This window comes from Manis pentadactyla, chromosome 16 (assembly GCF_030020395.1).
Source record: "Manis pentadactyla isolate mManPen7 chromosome 16, mManPen7.hap1, whole genome shotgun sequence".
NCBI lineage: Eukaryota > Metazoa > Chordata > Mammalia > Pholidota > Manidae > Manis > Manis pentadactyla.
Window position 1 is genome coordinate 43,496,469 of NC_080034.1, and position 13,492 is coordinate 43,509,960.

General features: G+C 42.8%; 1 long non-coding RNA gene across 1 annotated transcript; it reads right to left on the minus strand.

The window, feature by feature from the left end:
• Positions 1 to 293: 293 nt before the first annotated feature.
• On the minus strand, positions 294 to 13,206 carry LOC118924152 (uncharacterized). The gene is made up of 3 exons (XR_005029471.2): positions 13,032 to 13,206; positions 3,468 to 3,613; positions 294 to 1,635 (listed from the first exon to the last, which is right to left on the minus strand). It is a non-coding gene; the product is annotated as an uncharacterized LOC118924152 (long non-coding RNA).
• Between the last annotated feature and the right edge of the window lie 286 nt (positions 13,207 to 13,492).

Here is a 13,492-nt window from a genome sequence, read left to right on the forward strand (position 1 = left end):
TAAAAGTGGGGTGTACAGGGAAGGCAGTATAGCACAGAGAAGACAAGTAGTGATTCTATAGCATCTTACTGCGCTGATGGACAGTGACTGTAATGGGGTGTGTTGGCGGGACTTGATAATGGGGGTAATCTAGTAACCACAGTGTTGTTCATGTAAGTGTATATTAATGATACAAAAAAAATAACAATAAAAAATTTTTTAAATTAAAAAAAGAATTGGTATGACAAATGAGGGAAAGTTGTTGGGGGTTCTTTGATAATCCCAAAGCACCATCCTTGCTTCAGTCTCAGAGACAAAAGTCATCTCCAAAATCTCATTGTCATAGCTATTTCCCCTCTTCTTCATGCAGTTCCTCTTGAGGTCTAACCATTTCCCTGCCTACTGGCATATCAGGCAGTTCTTGGGTGAGCCCCTAATGGTGGGTGGGTAGGGAGAAGTGAGCTTGGGGGTGTCCTCACTTTACCTGCTCTGCCCACCTGGCAGGGTGTGCACTTTCCTCTTTAGCTCCAGTGAGTCAGCCAAATGCTGAAGCTGTGCTGTTTCTTTCTCTTCTAGGACATCAAAGTTCTGCAGGTATGACAGGCTATCCTGAATGCACTTTGTCTACTGACTCATTTCTCCTACAATGCTCAACACATATTCAAAGACACTCAACAAGCCTCCCTCACAAATTCCCACCCACTCTAACTTTGCAGTTAAACACTTTGGCTGCAGATAGGAAGACCTAAACTGAGGGTATTAGTAAGTAGGTTGGTTGCTAAAGAGGATCTGTTATCTTCAGGTTCTTATTGCTGGCATAAATTCTTCTCTTTCTTTGCACCTCCTGCATGACCCCTTGCTCAACTGAATGGCTCCTGAGTCCCTACTCCCTCCTCCTACCCCCTTTGTCTTCTCTCCTTCTCTGTCCCCATCTCCCTCTTCATTTCCATATCTCCCTGCATCCCACCTCATCCCCCACCCTGCATCCCTAGCCCTGGCCTCCTAATGCGCCCAAGCTATCCCCTGACTTTCTCCCCAACCCCAGGACCCCATCCCCTGATCCCTCTCATCACAGTCTATCCTCCCCTGCACCCATTTCCTGATCTCACCACCCACAGATGAACCATATTTTCCTAAGAGCTAAGAGTTTTGCTTTCTCAGCCCAACCCCTGTTCCTCTGGACCTGGAGAAAAACTCAGTGAAGCAAAATGAAGACCTGGCTCCATTACAGAGAGCCTGAAGAAATTCAGAGGCAAGGAAAAGGCCATCTCCTTCTCTGTTCACCTACCCGTAGGGGATTCTTTCCCTATCAGCCCATGGAAACTGGACTGTTACTCCTACCTGCTGGAAACAATCACAGGGCCTTTCAAATGCCAGGCTTTCTGCTGAGCACGTTCCATGTACCCATGTGCTTCCTTTCAGGCATTTCTTACACTCTGTCTTCATCATGTGTTATTTGTCTGTCTCCCTGGCTCCTGTGAGAACCACAGACGTGCCCTTGCTGTGTACAGTGGCTGTCTTGGAAAGTTGGTACTCAGCTGTGTGGTGGAGCAGACAGAAGCAGGGCCCTGCTTTCCTGGGGCCTGCTGGCAGGGACCGTGTGATGTAGAGCAGTGGCTTTTACTTCTCTGGTACACACAGGAGCTCTGTCTATTCCTGACAACAGAAAAAGAGAAAACAGATTCAAAGTCAATGATATTCTAGGGAAACCACTCTTCTAGCCTTACAGGGAAACAGAAATTAGTCAGAACAGAAATGCATAACTTGGGCTTTAAATGTTTGATCAGATATTTTTCAAAAACTTGGCTGGGTTTGCAACCAGTAAGAAGGTTGGGTATTTGTAAGGATTCCCTTCACTGCAAAGGCTGCAGCTGTCCAAGCCAGGAGGGCACACAGCTGGATGGAGTTTTCTTCTAAGAAGACCCCTGCCCCCACCCGTACACACACACACACCCCTCCCCACATGCTGTGGCTAAGGAGGATCAGGGTACTGATCAAGAAGTCCACCCATTCAGCCAGGACTCTCCACCTGCCAGGCATAACAAGGAACAGTATTTTGTTTTAGTCTGTAATTTGGTTTGAACTGTTCTTTCCTCCAGTAACTTCTCTGCTCTGTTCAGCCTTCCCATCCCACTGGGTGTAATCTCATCCAATACAGCAACAGTCACTTCAGGTTTTAAAATAGTTCGATTCCAGTTTCGAATTTCCATGAAGGGATCCCCTACCCTTCAGCTCAGGCTAGATTTGAGGGGCTGGCAGGGGACTACAAAGGCGCACCTTGTGTTGGAGATGAGTGTGATCTGTTCTCTCTCCCCTTCCCGCCACCACCACACACCTGGTCCTATTAAAGCCCAGGGGATGGAGGGATGCTGGGGAGTCTACTCACTCAGCTGGCCCAATCTCCATGTTCCTTAGTCTAAAGGTCAGTGGGGGAACAGCTTGGTCTAGAACTTGAGGGTGGAGGTGGCGGTGGTGGACCCCAACGGGCCTTGTAGGCAAAGTGCTCAGGGACAGTTTCCTCCATTCTGGTTCTAGATATATGGACCCCTGAAAAGAGGGTTGCTCAGTGTTCCCCATGGCTGGGCTGGTTGCTCTTAGGCAAACTTCCCATGCTTCTCCCCCACGTATCCATCCCTAGGGCCATTCTGTGCTCTCCTGGAGCAACAGAGCACTAGAAGGGTGCAGAGGCCCAAGGAAGCCCCCCACTTGAGTGTCCCACCCTACAGCTCCTCACCCAGTCCAGCACCCCAACAGGGCCCAGGCCAGGCATGGGCCATTGTCCCCAGATTCTGGGCTCATCCTCCAACCACATGAAGTCTTTTGTTATCTGCCCCTATTTCCAGCAGGAACACACAAGTCCACAGCCCTCCTTGTCAGCACTGACGGAGAAGGCAGACCTAGTCTCCTACTTCAGAAGCTCTATCTCCTTTCTCCTCTTAAGCCTGCTCTCTAAGAGGAGGGATGGGATTGCCATCCAGGCTTTAGAGGGTGGGAACCCCTCTTGCCACACCCTGCTCCTGGTTGTTGGCACGACAGCAGGCCTTATTCAGAAGGATGAGGCCCCAGAGCATCTTTTGTCTGCAGCACTTTCTCCTCATTGTCAGATGTGAGGAAGGGACTAGATGTAGCTGGGCACTTGAAATGTGTCTAGTCCAAATTCAAGTATGCTGTTATTGGAGAATACATCAGATTTCACAAGATGCAGTAGGAAAACAGAATGTAAATAAAGCAATAATTTATTGTACTTTATGTTGAAAATGACAGTGTTTTTTAAATACTGGGATTAATAGAATTTATACTTAAAATTAATTTTACTGATTTCTTTTTACTTTTTCTGTTAATGTGACTATTTTAAATTAAAATGCTTTATCTAAATTTAAATGTAAATTTTAAAATGAAATTTGTAGCTCAGATTATATTTCTCCTGGGCTGGGCTAGACAGCCCCATCAAGGGAAGCAGAAAAAGTATTTCTCTCAGTGTTTTATACCTTCTAGGTCCACTAAGAATATGACAGCTCCCACTTCTCCAAGGCATTTCAAATCAGTGTCCTGCTGTGTTGTCCTGGGTTTCTTGCTCAACCTCTCTGGAGTCTCTCCATCTCATTCCATTCTCTCCCCTCACACAACCTCCAGGCTGATAGGAAGAAAGATAAAAGCAGGTTTTTCAAAGGCATGAATGAAAACTACCTGAAGAGCTATGAGTGGGGACAGATAGCTCTTTCTGCCATTTGGGGAAAGTGAGAAAAGCAAAGGGGAAGAATTCTGTCTCTATGATTACCTGCTGGCCAGCTATGGGGGAATGCCCATTCCTCAGCCAACTGAGAAGAACAAGCATATAGATATACTTTATTATTTTAAATTCATGTAACTCACAAAGTAGTGACCAATTTAAAAGTTTCAAAACTAGGGAGCCGATAGGAGGGAGCCAAGATGGTGGCGTGAGTAGAGCAGCGGAAATCTCCTCCCAAAACCACATATATCTATGAAAATATAACAAAGACAACTCTTCCTAGAATAAAGACCAGAAGACACAGGACAACATCCAGACCACATCCACACCTGAGAGAACCCAGCGCCTCGTAAAGGGGGTAAGATACAAGCCCCGGCCCCACAGGACCCAAGCGCCCCTCCCTCCAGCTCCCGGCGGGAGAAGAGTAGGCAGACCGGGAGGGAGACGGAGCCCAGGACTGCTGAACACACAGCCCAGCCATCCGGGCCAGAGCGCAGACACAGTGTGTGCGCGGGGCCCTGGATACTAGGGAAACAGGGCAGTAAGAATGGTGAGAGGGTACCGGAGGCCTGGCACCGGAGGACATAAGAAAAGCGAGCGGCCATTTTTTTTTCTGTTTTGTTTTGGCGAGCGCTTATTGGAAGTCTTAAAGGGACAGGGAACCGAATACTAGGGAAACAGGGCAGCAAGACCGGAGAGCGGGTATCGGAGGCTGGCGCCGGAGAACAAAAGTAAAGTGGGCGGCCAATTTTTTTTTTTTCCGTTTTGTTTTGGGGAGCGCTTTTTGGAAGTCTTAAAGGGATAGGGACCCCAATACTAGGGAAACAGGGCAGCAAGAGTGGTGAGCAGACGCCTGAGGCTGGTGCTGGAGAATAAAGAAAAACGAACAGCCATTTTTTATTTTATTTTTTAATTTTTTTAATTTTACAAAATTTTTTTTTGTGTGTGGTCGTTGTTTTGTTTTGGTGGGTGCTTTTTGAAAATCTTAAAGGGGCAGGGCAGGACACTTAATCCAGAGGTAGGGAATCTGGGGATCTCTGGGTACCCTAATCCCCTGGGCTGCAGGGAGCTCGGAGGCCCCTTACGGAGATAAATAGCCTCCAGGCCACTCCCCCTCCAACGTGACTCCACCATTTTGGAGCAGCAGCCCGAGCCAGGCCACGCCCACAGCAACAGCGGAGATAAACTCCATAGCAGCCAGGCAGGAAGCAGAAGCCCTGTCTGCACGCAGCTACCCAGCACAAGCCACTAGAGGTCGCTGTTCTCCCAGGAGAGGAGGGCCACAAACCAATAAGAAGGGAAGTTCTTCCAGCCGTCACTCGTCCCAGCTCTGCAAACTATTCCTATCACCATGAAAAGGCAAAGCTACAGGCAGACAAAGATCACAGAGACAACACCAGAGAAGGAGACAGACCTAACCAGTCTTCCTGACAAAAAATTCAAAATAAGAATCATAAACATGCTGACAGAGATGCAGAGAAATACGCAAGAGATATGGGATGAAGTCCAGAGGGAGATCACAGATGCCAGAAAGGCGATTACAGAAATGAAACAAACTCTGGAAGGGTTTATAAGCAGAATGGATAGGATGCAAGAGGCCATTGATGGAATTGAAACCAGAGAACAGGAACGCATAGAAACTGACATAGAGAGAGATAAAAGGACCTACAGGAATGAAACAATGTTAAGAGAACTGTGTGACCAATCCAAAAGGAACAATATTCATATTATAGGGGTACCAGAAGAAGAAGAGAGAGGAAAAGGGATAGAAAGTATCTTGGAAGAAATAATTGCTGAAAACTTCCCCAAAGTGGGGGAGGAAATAAAAGAACAGACCACGGAAATACACAGAACCCCCAACAGAAAGGATCCAAGGAGGAAAACACCAAGACACATAATAATTAAAATGGCAAAGATCAAGGACAAGGAAAGAGTTTTAAAGGCAGTTAGAGAGAAAAAGGTCACCTATAAAGGAAAACCCATCAGGCTAACATCAGACTTCTTGACAGAAACCCTACAGGCCAGAAGAGAATGGCATGATATATTAAATGCAATGAAACAGAAGGGCCTTGAACCAAGGATACTGTATCCAGCACGACTATCATTCAAATATGATGGTGGGATTAAACAATTCCCAGACAAACAAAAGCTGAGGGAAATTGCTTCCCACAAACCACCTCTACAGGACATCTTACAGGGACTGCTCTAGATGGGAGCACTCCTAGAAAGAGCACAGCACAAAACACCCAACATATGAAGAATGGAGGAGGAGGAACAAGAAGGGAGAGAAGAAAAGAATCTCCAGACAGTGTATATAACAGCTCAATAAGCGAGCTAAGTTAGGCAGTAAGATACTAAAGAGGCTAACCTTGAACCTTTGGTAACCACGAATTTAAAGCCTGCAATGGCAATAAGTACATATCATTCAATAGTCACCCTAAATGTAAATGGACAGAATGCAACAATCAAAAGACACAGAGTAATAGAATGGATAAAAAAGCAAGACCCATCTATATGCTGCTTACAAGAAACTCACCTCAAACCCAAAGACATGTACAGACTAAAAGTCAAGGGATGGAAAAACATATTTCAGGCAAACAACAGCGAGAAGAAAGCAAGGGTTGCAGTACTAATATCAGACAAAATAGACTTCAAAACGAAGAAAGTAACAAGAGATAAAGAAAGACACTACATAATGATAAAGGGCTCAGTTCAACAAGAGGATATAACCATTCTAAATATATATGCACCCAACACAGGAGCCCCAGCATATGTGAAACAAATACTAACGGAACTAAAGGGGAAAATAGACTGCAATGCATTCATTCTAGGAGACTTCAACACACCACTCACCCCAAAGGATAAATCCACCGGGCAGAAAATAAGTAAGGACAGGGAAGCACTGAACAACACAGTAGAGAAGATGGACCTAATAGACATCTATAGAACTCTACATCCAAAAGCAACAGGACATACATTCTTCTCAAGTGCACATGGAACATTCTCCAGAATAGACCACATACTAGGCCACAAAAAGAGCCTCAGAAAATTCCAAAAGATTGAAATCCTACCAACCAACTTTTCAGACCACAAAGGCATAAAACTAGAAATAAACTGTACAAAGAAAGCAGAGGCTCACAAACACATGGAGGCTTAACAACACGCTCCTAAATAATCAATGGATCAATGACCAAATCAAAATGGAGATCCAGCAATATATGGAAACAAATGACAACAACAACACTAAGCCCCAACTTCGGTGGGACACAGCAAAAGCAGTCTTAAGAGGAAAGTATATAGCAATCCAAGCATATTTAAAAAAGGAAGAACAATCCCAAATGAATGGTCTAATGTCACAATTATCGAAACTGGAAAAAGAAGAACAAATGAGGCCTAAGGTCAGCAGAAGGAGGGACATAATAAAGATCAGAGAAGAAATAAATAAAATTGAGAAGAATAACACAATAGCAAAAATCAATGAAACCAAGAGCTGGTTCTTCGAGAAAATAAACAAAATAGATAAGCCTCTAGCCAGACTTATTAAGAGGAAAAGAGAGTCAACACAAATCAACAGTATCAGAAATGAGAAAGGAAAAATCACGACGGACCCTGCAGAAATACAAAGAAGTATTAGAGAATACTATGAAAACCTATATGCTAACAAGCTGGGAAACCTAGGAGAAATGGACAACTTCCTAGAAAAATACAACCTTCCAAGACTGACCCAAAAAGAAACAGAAAATCTAAACAGACCAATTACCAGCAATGAAATTGAAGCGGTAATAAAAGAACTGCCAAAGAACAAAACCCCCGGGCCAGATGGATTTACCTCGGAATTTTATCAGACATACAGGGAAGACATAATACCCATTCTCCTTAAAGTTTTCCAAAAAATAGAAGAGGAGAGGATACTCCCAAACTCATTCTACGAAGCTAACATCACCCTAATACCAAAACCAGGCAAAGACACCACCAAAAAAGAAAACTACAGACCAATATCCCTGATGAACGTAGATGCAAAAATACTCAACAAAATATTAGCAAACCGAATTCAAAAGTACATCAAAAGGATCATACAACATGACCAAGTGGGATTCATCCCAGGGATGCAAGGATGGTACAACATTCGAAAGTCCATCAACATCATCCACCACATCAACAAAAAGAAAGACAAAAACCACATGATCATCTCCATAGATGCTGAAAAAGCATTTGACAAAGTTCAACATCCATTCATGATAAAAACTCTCAGCAAAATGGGAATAGAGGGCAAGTACCTCAACATAATAAAGGCCATCTATGAAAAACCCACAGACAACATTATATTGAACAGCGAGAAGCTGAAAGCATTTCCTCTGAGATCGGGAACTAGACAGGGATGCCCACTCTCCCCACTGTTATTTAACATAGTACTGGAGGTCCTAGCCATGGCAATCAGACAAAACAAAAAAATACAAGGAATCCAGATTGGTAAAGAAGAAGTTAAACTGTCACTATTTGCAGATGACATGATACTGTACATGAAAAACTCTAAAGACCTCACCTCAAAGCTACTAGAACTGTTATCGGAATACAGCAAAGTTGCAGGATACAAAATCAACACACAGAAATCTGTGGCTTTCCTATACACTAACAATGAACCAACAGAAAGAGAAATCAGGAAAACAACTCCATTCACAATTGCATCAAAAAAAATAAAATACCTAGGAATAAACCTAACCAAAGAAGTGAAAGACTTATACTCTGAAAACTACAAGTCACTCTTAAGAGAAATTAAAGGGGACACTAACACATGGAAACTCATCCCATGCTCGTGGCTAGGAAGAATTAATATCGCCAAAATGGCCTTCCTGCCCAAAGCAATATACAGATTGGATGCAATCCCTATGAAACTACCAGCAACATTCTTCAATGAACTGGAACAAATAATTCAAAAATTCATATGGAAACACCAAAGACCCCGAATAGCCAAAGCAATCCTGAGAAAGAAGAATAAAGTAGGGGGGATCTCACTCCCCAACTTCAAGCTCTACTATAAAGCTATAGTAATCAAGACAATTTGGTACTGGCACAAGAACAGAGCCACAGACCAATGGAACAGACTAGAGAATCCAGACATTAACCCAGACATATATGGTCAATTAATATTTGATAAAGGAGCCATGGACATACAATGGCGAAATGACAGTCTCTTCAACAGATGGTGCTGGCAAAACTGGACAGCTACATGTAGGAGAATGAAACTGGACCATTGTCTAACCCCATATACAAAAGTAAACTCAAAATGGATCAAAGACCTGAATGTAAGTCATGAAACCATTAAACTCTTGGAAGAAAACATAGGCAAAAACCTCTTAGACATAAACATGAGTGACCTCTTCTTGAACATATCTCCCCGGGCAAGGAAAACAACAGCAAAAATGAACAAGTGGGACTATATTAAGCTGAAAAGCTTCTGTACAGCAAAAGACACCATCAATAGAACAAAAAGGAACCCTACAGTATGGGAGAACATATTTGAAAATGACACATCCGATAAAGCCTTGACATCCAGAATACATAAAGAGCTCACACGCCTCAACAAACAAAAGACAAATAACCCAATTAAAAAATGGGCAGAGGAACTGAACAGACGGTTCTCCAAAACAGAAATACAGATGGCCAACAGACACATGAAAAGATGCTCCACATCGCTAATTATCAGAGAAATGCAAATTAAAACTACAATGAGGTATCACCTCACACCAGTAAGGTAACAGCTTGGTAGGGTGATAGCTGGAACCTAGAATTGTGTATATAAATGTTTTATCACTGTGTTGTACACTTGAATCTAATGTAATGTAATACTGTGCGTCAACTACCCTTCAATAAAAAATAATTATCTAAGAAAAAAAAAAAGAATGCAGCAGTCAAGTATGAGAAAGATCAGTGCACCCCTATGTTTATCGCAGCACTATTTACAATAGCCAAGAATTGGAAGCAACCTAAATGTCCATCGATAGATGAATGGATAAAGAGGATGTGGTACATATATACAATGGAATACTACTCAGCCATAAGAAAAGGGCAAATCCTACCATTTGCAGCAACATGGTTGGAGCTGGAGGGTATTATGCTCAGTGAAACAAGCCAAGCAGAGAAAGAGAAATACCAAATGATTTCACTCATCTGTGGAATATAAGAACAAAGGAAAAACTGAAGGAACAAAACAGCAGCAGAATCACAGAACTCAAGAATGGACTAACAGGTACCAAAGGGAAAGGGACTGGGGAGGATGGGTGGGTAGGGAGGGATAAGGGGGTGGAGAAGTAGGGGGGTATTAAGATTAGCATGCATGGGGGGGTGGGAGAAAGGGGAGGGCTGTACAACACAGAGAAGGCAAGTAGTGATTCTACAACATTTTGCTATGCTGATGGACAGTGACTGTAAAGGTGTTGATGGGGGGACCTGGTATAGGGGAGAGCCTAGTAAACATAATATTTGCCATGTAAGTGTAGATTAGTGATAACAACAACAACAAAAAAGGCAGTTCCTGTGTGGTAACCTCCAATGAGTTCTACACAAGGGTATGAAGGGCATATAAAAGTGTAGGCAAAGGGTCTGTTTGTGTTTATACAGAGGATCAAAGCCTAATTGCGCTACCCCGAAAACGAACTACGATACGATATGAAAAAGAACTTCCAACATCAGCACTCTCTGGAAGACTCATGCCAGAAGATGATCAGCAAAAAACCCCAACAAAGATCCACGCACTGCTACAGCTGTAGATGCACTCATCCCACCAGTTCCTGGACTTGCCATGGGAATGAAGACGGAGATATCTAAGCTGGCCTGTGCATACAGTAAAACAACAAATTTGACTGGATCTATACTGTTGGAACTCAACCAAGAATTAGGAGAAGTGCAAATTGTAGTGCTCCAAAATCTTACAACTACAGACTATTTACTGTTAAAAGAACATGTGGGGTGTGAACATTCCCCAGGAATGGGTTGTTTTAATTTGTCTGATTTCTCTCAGACTGTTCAAGTTCAGTTGGACAATATCCACCATATCATAGATCAGTTTTCACAAATGCCTAAGGTGCCTAACTGGTTTTCTTGGTTTCACTGGAGATGGCTGGTAATTACAGGTATGCTTTGGTTATGTAACTATACTCCTATTATGTTAATGTGTGTGCGCAATTTAAGTAGTAGTTTAAAACCTATACATGCTGAAGTTACTCTACAAGAAGATATGTCAAAGAAGTAATCAATCTTCCCATGTTTTCTTCCGCCTGCTACTTCTATAGCTTTTCTTCTTCCTTCCTAATTACAACCCTTAAATAGAATTCATGCCTCATATCAAATTTACTGAGTATCATAATTCTTCCAAGTTGTAAAGATACCTCAAGACAAATGCTGGGCATAGAAGCTATAGGGCATAAATATGTAAAGAAGTAAAAAGCTAACCATTTCAAACAATAAGGCTTCTCTCTCACTTACCAACTTTACATTTCCCTGTATGGCCCCGGAAGATGACTGGTTAGCCAGAGACGGGTAAGATTCCTCAAGGGAGGAACAACCTAAGACAGGCACAGTCGCAGGGGGGTCATCAGGTGAGAAATTGGGGATCAACAGAGGTGAGGCTTAGAACCTCACCCCCCCTGTTCTGAGAGAAATCTTCTGCATACGTGGATGTTTTATTGCCCTTGTCTAGCTTGGATTAACACATAGTCTACAGGCACACACCTGATCATCTACATTTGCTCTCTTACAACACTAAACTATGTTTTCTACCTTTATCTTGTATCTACCTACCACTTCAGCATTTTATTAAAAATAATAATAATAAAGAGAGAAATGTGGTATCCACATATAAATCAAGTATAAAAATCAAATGTGTATTCATATTTGAACTGACTGTTTATAGTTCATAATGCATGAGCAAAACCAAAAGTTTCTGTGATGACTGCCCTTGTACTGTTCACCATGTAACTTATTCACTATGTAAGAATTTGTTCTCCATGTAAGAACTTGTTTGTTATGCTTCAGAAGATTGGAGACTGACAAAAATTAGGCTTGTGTTGGAGTAATGATTGTGCATTGAGCATTGACTCCCCTATACAGAATTTTATTGTTGTTTACAACCATTTGATCAATAAATATGAGAGATGCCCTCACAAAAAAAAAAAAAAAGTACACACTTCCAATTGTAAAATAAATCAGTAACCGTGATGTAATGTATAGCATAAGGAATATAGTCAAAATATTGTAACAACTTGGTATAGTGATAGCTGGTACCTAGAATTGTCATGTATATAAATGTTGAATCACTGTGTTGTACACCTGAAACTAATGTAATGTAATACTGTGTGTCAACTACCCTTCAATTAAAAATAATTATCTACAAAAAAAATTGTAAATACCATGTTGAAACATGGCAAATTACTTATGCTATGATAAATGGAAAACAGCAAAAAAAAAAAAGTTTCAAAACTAATAGAAAATTATAGTTATTTCTTCATTCTTCAGGGTAAGGGAGGAAAAGATGGGAAAAGGAGGAGATGGAGGTAGCTCAGTCTCTGGAGCATCAGCTGCCTTTGGCCACATGCCAGGTTTCTGGGAAAATGCCTCTGGGTGTGACGTCAGGAAGGTCCAAGGACTGGGGACCCTCTAGAACAAGAGTCCATGCCAAACCATCAGAGATGGTTCTGCCATCTGAGGTAGGAGCACTATAAAATACCATTTCTTAAAGGGCCACTGTGTGCTAATCACCCCACACGTGACATTTAAAATCCCCACAACTGTCCTCCAAGTAGGTGTTATTATTGGCAATTCACAGGTAAGTAAGGTCCCAGCAACTCCAGGGAGGTGAGGTAATTTACTCAGGTCATGTGACTATTAAGTGGAAGATGCAGAATTAGAACTCAGTTTGCCTAAGCCAAAAACTACATAAATGCATTCCAAAGCCAGAGATCAGGATTTAGGGATTTTATTCCACCAGCGTTCTCCTCAAGAGGTGTTTGCAGAGGGCAAGTCTGCACTATGCTCCCTGCCTTGTGCCCTGTTAAATGTTTCACATCCCAGGCCCCTGGAAGCACTAGGGCTAGTAAAGAATCCACTTCCTGCCATCACAGGGACAACCTGACAGGTTTCCACACTTCCCCTGGGGTAGTGGGAGCTTCCTCACTAAGAACTGATTGTTGTTCTTATTGATAGTGGAAGGGTGTTTGCTTTTGTTTTTAACTTGCAGCTTCTGGTTATCAAGACCAAAATTGGTTCTCTTTCCCCAATTTCTAGGATGCCTATCAATCAGAGAAAAATAATTCTAAAAGAACAAAACCTCAGAGTCTGAGTCATCCTCTTCAGGCAGGAGTCCTGAGGCTTGCCGCCGTGTAGAGGGAGGACAGGGGGTCAAAATGCCTTATCCACAGATGGGACTGGCCGAATGACTGTAGGGAAAGAAGACCGCATTGCAGAAGGAACTTCCTCCCGTCCAAGATCAAGGCTTCTTTCAGTTTCAGCCTGAAAGGAAAGGGAAAGGAAACAGAGCAAAAAGGGCGATTTAGAGACCTTACAAGGGCCTGGGAGCTGGGAGAGGGGAGGAAGGGTTGTCTTGAAAACTTGAAGAATTCAGGTGCTAAGATGGCCTGGACAGGGACGGAGATGAGGGCATCTCGTCCATCTTCTCTTACTCCTCAAATTACACTTCTCCTAGGAAGGAAATGTCCACCCCTTCCCTCACCAACTTCTCCTAAATTGTTCAGATGTACCTTTATCCTTTCTGTTGTGTCTAGAGCTCAG